This window comes from Crocodylus porosus, unplaced genomic scaffold (assembly GCF_001723895.1).
Source record: "Crocodylus porosus isolate Cpor-Errol unplaced genomic scaffold, CroPor_comp1, whole genome shotgun sequence".
NCBI classification, from domain to species: domain Eukaryota; kingdom Metazoa; phylum Chordata; order Crocodylia; family Crocodylidae; genus Crocodylus; species Crocodylus porosus.
In genome coordinates, this window is record NW_017728917.1 from 2253117 (window position 1) to 2261573 (window position 8457).

Below are 8457 nucleotides of genomic sequence, written 5' to 3' on the forward strand. Positions count from 1 at the left end.
GTTGGACTTGATGATCTGCTCAGGTCCCTTCTGACCCTACCAACTATGAAACTAGGTCTCTGCACCACCCTCTTCTTCACCTTCTCATCCCTAGTGAAAAGTTTTGTCAGGACAGGACAGAGGAGCTAGGAAGTGTTGTGCTTCAATTATTCCCCTAGACCACTATTATAAGTTAGGGCTAGCCATAAGCTTCTGTAACAAACACAAGAGCTCAGGGAAGTATAAATCCAACCTGAGAATCAGAGAGTTATATCTATCTTTTCAACAGCCCTTTTCTCTTACATGCCATAATAAAGCTCAGTGCAGTGGAGAAATTGGGTCATTTCATTATCAAATAATGCTGTATGCTTGATTATAATGACACATAGTATACTTAAAATCTATGGGCATATCTGATCATCAGTAATCTTCTGTTATTAAGTTGCTCAGAGACATAAGAGTAACAGTGTGTTTAGTTCCTTCCATATATAAGCCCAATTATTAAACCATTTTTGCCCAAGTACAATTCTTGTCAAACTTAAATTTAAATGGGAACAAATATTTCAGGAAGAAATACAAAACAGCCAATGAGGGTGAATGATTGCTTCTCATCATCTTGCTAGGAAAATCAGATTAAAGATTTGTCTGTTTCAAATTCTGCATAAATTCCTTGGACATCATCCAGGCTTTTTCTGATGAGGGCTGTTGAATGGCAGTAAGTAATGAACTCTGAGGGAGGAAAAGGAAGGAATTGTAATTGACACTTTATGGCTAAGTACAGGCAGTCAAAAAGCCCAATGGTGAATTGATTCAGTCTTTGCAAGTTAGTTTAAACTGCAGAGATTGAACCAATAAGTAAATAACAGACATTCACTTTTGATTCAGAAAATGTAGCCATATGCCTGCAGTGGCTCAAGCCAAAAGCCAGAGGGTGCTAAAGCCTGGTTTCTGGCATGTAGCTAGCATGGCCTGTGTGTTTGCTTTCTCTTAGAGGTACGCCAATACATCGCTTCAATATTGGATTGGCACTGATATAAAGAAAATTGACTATATTGGCCACATCAGGCTGATTTCTGATAATTTGGTTGATTAGTGCCTGTGCCTGTGCAGAACCACAGTGCAGCATGCAGGCAGTGAGGAGCACAGCCCAGCACCATGGAGAGCTGTGAGCAGCTGGTAAGTCTGTTATGGTGGATGGGGAATCGGGAGGGAAAGGGTGTGGGGGAGCAGATCAACACCCCATTGTAAGGGAGGGAGTGCGTCTGGGACTGGGATAGGCACTGACCAGCTGGGGTGGGGCAGAGCACGGGGAGGAACTCCCACACCTGCGCACACCCTGGGAGGGCATGGGGGGGGGCGAGTCCCACCAGATCTGCATGGGGTGGGGTGGGGTGGGCTGTAGCTGCAGGCTGGTGTTGGGGACCACACCAGGCTCTTTCCAGTGCGGGGGAGGCAGGGCCACACTGTGCTTGGATTGGGTGGCAGCAGTACTTGGAAGAGGGTACGGGGTGGGCTGCAGCCACCCTAAATTTTTCTGTAGCCCCCCTCCCACTGCCACCCACCCCGAGCATAGCACAGCCCAGCCCCACTGCTACTGGAAGAGCCCAGTATGTTCCCTGGCTGCAGCCTGCCTCCACACAAATCCAGGGGCACCCCCCCATGCCCTCCTGGGCTGCCTGAACCAGCAGAAGCCACTCCCCCTCCTCATGCCCCCCCAGATGAGCTGCAGCTTCATCCCGTGCCCCACCCCACCCCAGCTGGGCAGCATCTACACCAGCCCCAGCCCGACTCCTTCCCTCCCCATGGGGGTGTTGATCTGCCCCTCACCGTGCCCCTTCCCTCCCCCCTCTATTTCCACCACAACAGACTTACCAGCTGCACGCAGCTATATCAGAAATTAGATTGGTATTGACTGATATGCTTCCTTAAAAATTGGCTATCATCCCCCAAAATCTCTATTGGTGCACTCCTACTTCCTCTTCCTGCTGCCTCTGATTTGCAATTCAAAATCATAGAATCATAGAAATTTAGGTTTGGAAGGGACCTCAGAAGGTCTAGCTCTCATTCTCTTTCAAACTCCCCTTTAGGTAGTTGCAGGCTGTTATTAATTCCCCTCTCAGTCTTTTCTTCTCTAGACTAAATAAGCCCAGTTCCCTCAGTCTTTCCTTGCAAGTCATGTTCCTCAGCCCCCTCACCATTTGTGTTGCCCTCTATTGGACTCTCTCCAATTTGTCCACATCCTTTCTGTAGTGGGGGGGCCCAAAACTGCACACCCTACTCCAGATGTGGTCTCACGAAGCACTGAATAGAGGGCAATAAACACTTCCCTTGACAAACTGGCAACACACCTACCAATGCAGCTTGGTATGCCATTAGCTTTCTTGGCAACAAGGGCACTGTTGGCTCATATTCAGCTTATTGTCCACTGTAACCCCCAGGTCCTTTTCTTTCTGGTCCCCAGCCTGTCCTGATGCATGGGATTGTTCCATCCTAAGTGCAGGACTTTGCCCTTGTCCTTGCTGAACCTCGTGAGATTTCTTTCAGTCCAAACCTCCAATTTGCCCAGGCCACTCTGAATCCTAGCCCTACCTTCCAATATATCTACTACTCCACCCAGCTTGGTGTCATCTGCAAACTTGCTGAGGGTGTACTCCATTCCAGGTTGATGACATTGAACAAAACCAGTCCCAGAACCAACCCCTGGGGCACTCCACTTGATACCATCTGCCAACTAGACATCGAGCCATTGATTACTACTCTCTGAGCCCGATGCTTCAGCCAGTTGTCTATCCATCTTATAGTCCGTTCATCCATTCATCCAGCCCATACTAACTTAGCTTGCCTGTGAGAATGCTCTGGGAGACCATATCAAAAGCCTTGGTAAAATCAGGGTACGTCACATCCACCAGTCTCCCTGCATCCGCAGAGCCAGTTACCTTGTCATAGAAGGCAATCAGTTTGGTCAGGCATGACTTGCCCCTGGTGAATCCATGCTGACTGTTCCTAATCACCTTTTTCTCCTCCAAATGCTTATAAATTGATTCCTTGGAGGACTCTGCAGAGTTGTTCATCACTTCCTCTTCCTGTTTCCACGTGCTTCTGTGATTTGTAGTCTACAGTCACAGCCAGCACTAAGTAAGCAGTGGAGGGCAGCTCCATACTCAAGGGAAGGAAAGTTCAGCGCCCCTTCTCCAACACCAGACTCCAGCAGGGGTAGTAAGCCAGCCCTCACTGTTCCAGCTAGAGAGCAGAGCAGTGGGGCCAGCCCCGCTCTCTGAAGCAGACAGTACAGCCTAGCCCAGGGGTGGAAAATGCTGGGATGCTAGGGGACTCTGATTTAACTTGAACTAGAAGAGGTCTGCAACAGAAGTTTCACAAACTGGTTGGACTTAAATCAGTTAAGTGTGATACTACATTCAACTAGGTTTATTTTTAACCAGTTTCAGCCACTTTGATTTATGTGCACTGAACTTCTGTTCTGTTCCAGGTTTAAACCAGTTTCTGATCACTTAAACCCGCGTATGTGCAACTTTTATGTCGCTAGCCTATGCGCTTGTAATAAACCTACTAACCTTTGTGAACAAATAATTAATTGAGGCCCACATAACTGGAGAAGTCTTAGCCCAACCATTTCAAACTTAGATTGCCCAAAGTTAGATAATTGTTACATTATTAACTACCTCAGTATGCATTTAGATAATATGCTGTGGATACTCAGTTGAAAAAACTGGGGTAAGATTTTATTCTGGCCACTGCATTTGTGCTGCTACAAAAATTACAGTCCCAAAAGAGGGAGACTAAGATAGCTCAAATGCACATTTGTGCGCTCCAAATTCTGAACTATTGTAGACAGCTATGCTGCTTTCATTATAGCTGAGGTGACCTTTGGGAGCTGTTCATGGGTGGACTACATGTTCTGGGGTGCACTGTGGTCTTCTCTCTTGCTGAATCATCCCAGGGTATTATGGGATTTCAGTGACCACAGAGTATCATTGAAGATGCTTTCAAACAGATAACTGATCTAAGGGTGGAAATTTGACTTTCATCCTCTATTGAGGTCTTCAAACTAAGCAAGGAAAAACACCAACCAGAAGCCTCACACTTACCAAAATGAAACACCATCATGCGCACTCAATCTTCTGTGTGAAAAAGGAGAGAATGAACTAGGTGTGACAACATTGCCATCTGTGAAGGAGGTTCAGATAACCTGTTGGTGCTAGTGCAAGACCCTATATTGAATAGATTATAACAGCATTTCCAAGATGGGGGATATGGGTCTATGTCAGTAGAACAACATTCCTCAGTTAATATTAGACCACAGGAAGCAGCACTGTAACTCAGCTAAAAAAGATCCTTATGAAGACCTCTTCTGGTAGAAATTGGCACAGCTGCATTACCATACTGATGTTTTTCCTGATTTACACTACTGGAGGATTTGGACTACAGTGTTTTGTCTGTTCCAGATGCAGACCTGTCACTTCAAAGATGGCCCACCTGACCAAAACATAACTGAGTGTATTAGTGGAGAAAATAGAGAATTCCTTTTACTCTGAAAAATGTTACGCTGCTTCCTTATTATCCTGACATGCCATCCGTCTACACTTTGGATAAGTTTGCTTTGTTTGATTGGCATCTTTTTTATCTTCTTTTACTTGTTCTCTCTCATCACCAACCTGAAGAGACCATGGAGAGAGAGGTTTTGGTCAATACCACTGTCCCATCAAACATAAGCGTAGACTTGAAAAGAGAGAGGAGACCCCCAACATTTTCTGAATGGAGTCAATGTGTTGCATTTTGGTAGCTGCACTCTTCAAGCACTTCAGTTCTGACATACTTACCCAAAGCGCAATATAACTGAGCTAAATATACATGTTTAACTACAGATGTATACTTAACACTGCTTCCCATGGTAACCAGAGTTTCTGGTTGTAATTTCCTTCCCCTTTGTTAAAAATGACAATATCTAGTATCTGTTCTATGATAAGAGACATCTGTATGGAGAATGTGGGGATGAGCGTTTCTTTCAATTCATTTTTAACGACTCCCTATATGAATAATGCAGCTTGGGATTTAAAGATCAGAAAAGAAGACTTTGAAGTTTATAAAGAAAATCTGTAATGCTGCCATGAAGTAGCGTCTTTATATGTTGCTTGTGACGCATTTCCAGTTCTTGAGACATTTTTGTTTGATTAATCGGGGGTACATTTTAAATGAGAATGAGCAGCTAAATAGCTTGCTTTTATAGTAAAACTCTGGGACTGGGATGCAAACATCACTATATTTATATATAGTGAAAAAAGAGAAATGCATATACTGGAAAGGGAGAAATATATATAGGAGAAATGTCTGGCAATATGAGGCAAAATATACCCTCGATCAGTTTAAAAGATTGTACAGAATAAAGGGTTCATATGGAAACTTAGGGCTGTATCTTGACCTGCTTTAACTCCATTAAGGTAAGAGGAGTCATGTCTGTTTACACCTGCTGAAGATGATATTTTTACCTTGCCCCCACCCCCCACTGAAGCATTGCCATGGCTAATTCTATGCACTTCAAAGTAGGTTACAATTCAAACACAGAAAAAACAATGCTAATGAATCATTGTGGCAGAGACTTGTTTTGACTGTTGTGTAATCCTTTAATAACCTACTTGTGATTTTGCAGTTTGAAAAGGAATTCGGTAAAGTAGTTCTCTTGTTTTTCCTCAAGATTGCATTTCAGATTTAGATGGAAGGGGGAGAGCAGGCGAGGAAGCACTGAACCCAGAACAGTTCCAGGCTTTCCAATGAAAAGTTTAGTTCTGCATTTTCCTGTACAGCTGTCCCATAGGTGTATAACAAAACTGAATCACTTTTTGTATGTTGTGTTAAGTTCAGGGGAATAATCACGACCCTATTGTGAAATCAATAAAAACACTCCCATGAACCCGAGTGGGAACCTGGATGCTTTCTTGGCTTTGATACAAGCTATGCAAGCTGAGTCCATGTCTACTTGAGATGATGCTACCTAGCAAAAAGCTGGAAAATTCATTCCAGTTGTTAGCATAAATCCAGTCCTTTGCATAAAGCAGCTGGTGCTAAAAGGCAGATTTTCTGCAAGAAGCTCCGTCTCCAGTTCTGCACACATCTGGTTCAATTTCAATACATAACCATCTTGTTATTAAAAGACACATTTTCAGCTAGGCTTTTGTTTAGTTTGAAGCACCATGCACAAAAATTTCTGCATGCATTTACTTAAATGCAAAAATAATTCAAGCCTGCTATAAAAATGCCTGTCACCTGTATTTTCACTTTAAACAGAAAGCATGCAAAGGTTTGAATTTGAACTTGCAAAACTCAGTGGGTACATATTCTCCTCACTGGATGTCCACAGGTATCAAACTAATAAAATGCATGGACACAGGTGGTTAGGCTTTCCTTAGTAGCCAACACTGCTTGCACCTGCCAAGGGCAGGCATAAAAATGCTTGCATGCAATATAAAAGCTGGACTATTAAAACAATAGGCGTAATTGCCCAGAAAATTATCTGTTATATAATTGATCTCACAATTGATCTCACAATGCACCATTGTCGTTCTCCTTTGGGTTGGGTTGGGGGGAACATTATAATTAGAGAGATTATCATTTCTGTTCTTATTTGTCTCTAGATTCAAGAGTACAAATTGGATGGACTAGAAAATAGCTCATTTTCTCTGCTTTAAAAAAAAAAAAAAAAAAATCCCTATAAAAAATCTGATTTTTGGAGAGCTTGTAATTTTCAACTGTATCCACTGTAATCAGTATCTTGCAACCAGAAAGCTATTTAAACCGATTACTTCCTTTGATATGACATTTTTTTTCTGACTGATACAGTTTAACCAGCAAAGAAGCTTTATGCAAGAAAAAATTATAGATCATGTCCTTTACTGATGTAAATCAATATACCTCGAGTGACTTCACTGGAGCTATGTTGATTTAGATGAGGTGAAGATCTGAAAGATCTATATATAAAGCAGAGCTTTAGAGCAGTCCTTTTATTAATGGGCTTTCTATGTCAGTAGCACAAAGGTTCATTTCATTTTTTCTTCGCTTTTCATGTTTGAGGTCTTTAGTATCCTTTGTCTCCACCTAAGTATGTAATGAATTTACAAGTAAAGAATATATATTATATATTATTGGAGGGGCACCATGATTTAGATTTTTAATTAAACTCCACTTACCTGTAATTAATGGCACTTCCCCCATCTCTTGAGTCGTGTCTAAAGTAACAATGGACTTTGTAGCTTAGATCTATAAAGATGCATTATGCTAATATTTTACATTGTATGTTTACTAATGTACATGTTAAATAAGGAGCAAAATGACTGAGCCCCCAATTTTCAGGTTTAGTGCTACAAAGAGCAGAACTTCCATTGGCATCGAAGGCTTTGCATACTGAGTAATGCACACACATAGATGCTTTACATTTCTTTGGTTAATACCATTCATGATGTAAAATATTCCCTTTGGTGTCCAAGAAGCTTCTGTAGATTCTTTACATTGAAGTTGGAAATAGAAACCATGCTCACTCTCAAAGTCTGAAACAATTCTTTTAAAGTCTTTTCATCTCCTCACTTAGTAAAAAACCAGAGTACATCACACTTAAAGGGCTTTATTCTCATTTTACTTACCCTGGCTATGTACCAGTATAACTCCACTGGTAGTGATACAGTTACTCTTGATTTACACTATGTAAATGTAAATTAAGGTCAGATGCTGGCATTAAAGCTGCATAACCAGCCTATTCACTTCACAGAGCAATGAGTAACAGGAATAAAAGTAGAGATACATTTTACCCACAATTGTGGGACAGTGCAAGAAGTGAACGTCACAAGATTCAGGTCTTTAAACTACAGCACAAAAAGCTCAGATCCTTCAGGCTGTTGTGGTTGAGCAAACCCATGCTCTCACACAGAGCAGCTTTGATTTTATTCAGATAGTGAATGAAATCCTGGGCTCGCTGAAGTCATTGGTAGTTTTATCATTCAACATCTGCACCGAGGTGCACTCTAAGTTTATAGAGGAATTCTAATCCTTATATCTCTCTTTCCTGTACTTATCTAAAATAGTTCCTTTGGTCAGCTAAAAAAATAAATTGCTTGTGTATGTTTTCATTTGCCCATCTCTTGCCTTGTGATTCTGGTTGAAATTCTTTCAAAGTTAAACAAGTATGATGACAGCATAAAATAAAATAAATGCCAGGCTGATTCAAGAGGCTTGCTAGTGACTCAATGATGAGCTCTGATTTTATAAGAACTTCAGGCATGGTTTTCTGATTTCTTTGTTAAAACAGGAGCAATTTAGTGTGTTTGAATGGCTTTTGCTTTAAGATTTTGAATTCACTTGGACCCAGCTGATCCAAATTCTACTACCCACCTCACTGTGAGTAGCACATTTCTATAGGAAAAGAAGCCATGCTGTTGATGCCCATGGGGCTGCTTAGTTGCAGAATTGGGCCCA

General features: G+C 41.8%; 1 long non-coding RNA gene across 1 annotated transcript in view; it reads right to left on the minus strand.

Moving 5' to 3' along the window:
• Positions 1-2036: 2036 nt before the first annotated feature.
• LOC109311444 overlaps positions 2037-8457 on the minus strand; it is a 17879-nt gene continuing 11458 nt past the window's right edge. The window contains exon 3 of the long non-coding RNA XR_002101499.1: positions 2037-2144. This is a non-coding gene — a long non-coding RNA (uncharacterized LOC109311444). The remainder of the gene's footprint in view (positions 2145-8457) is intronic.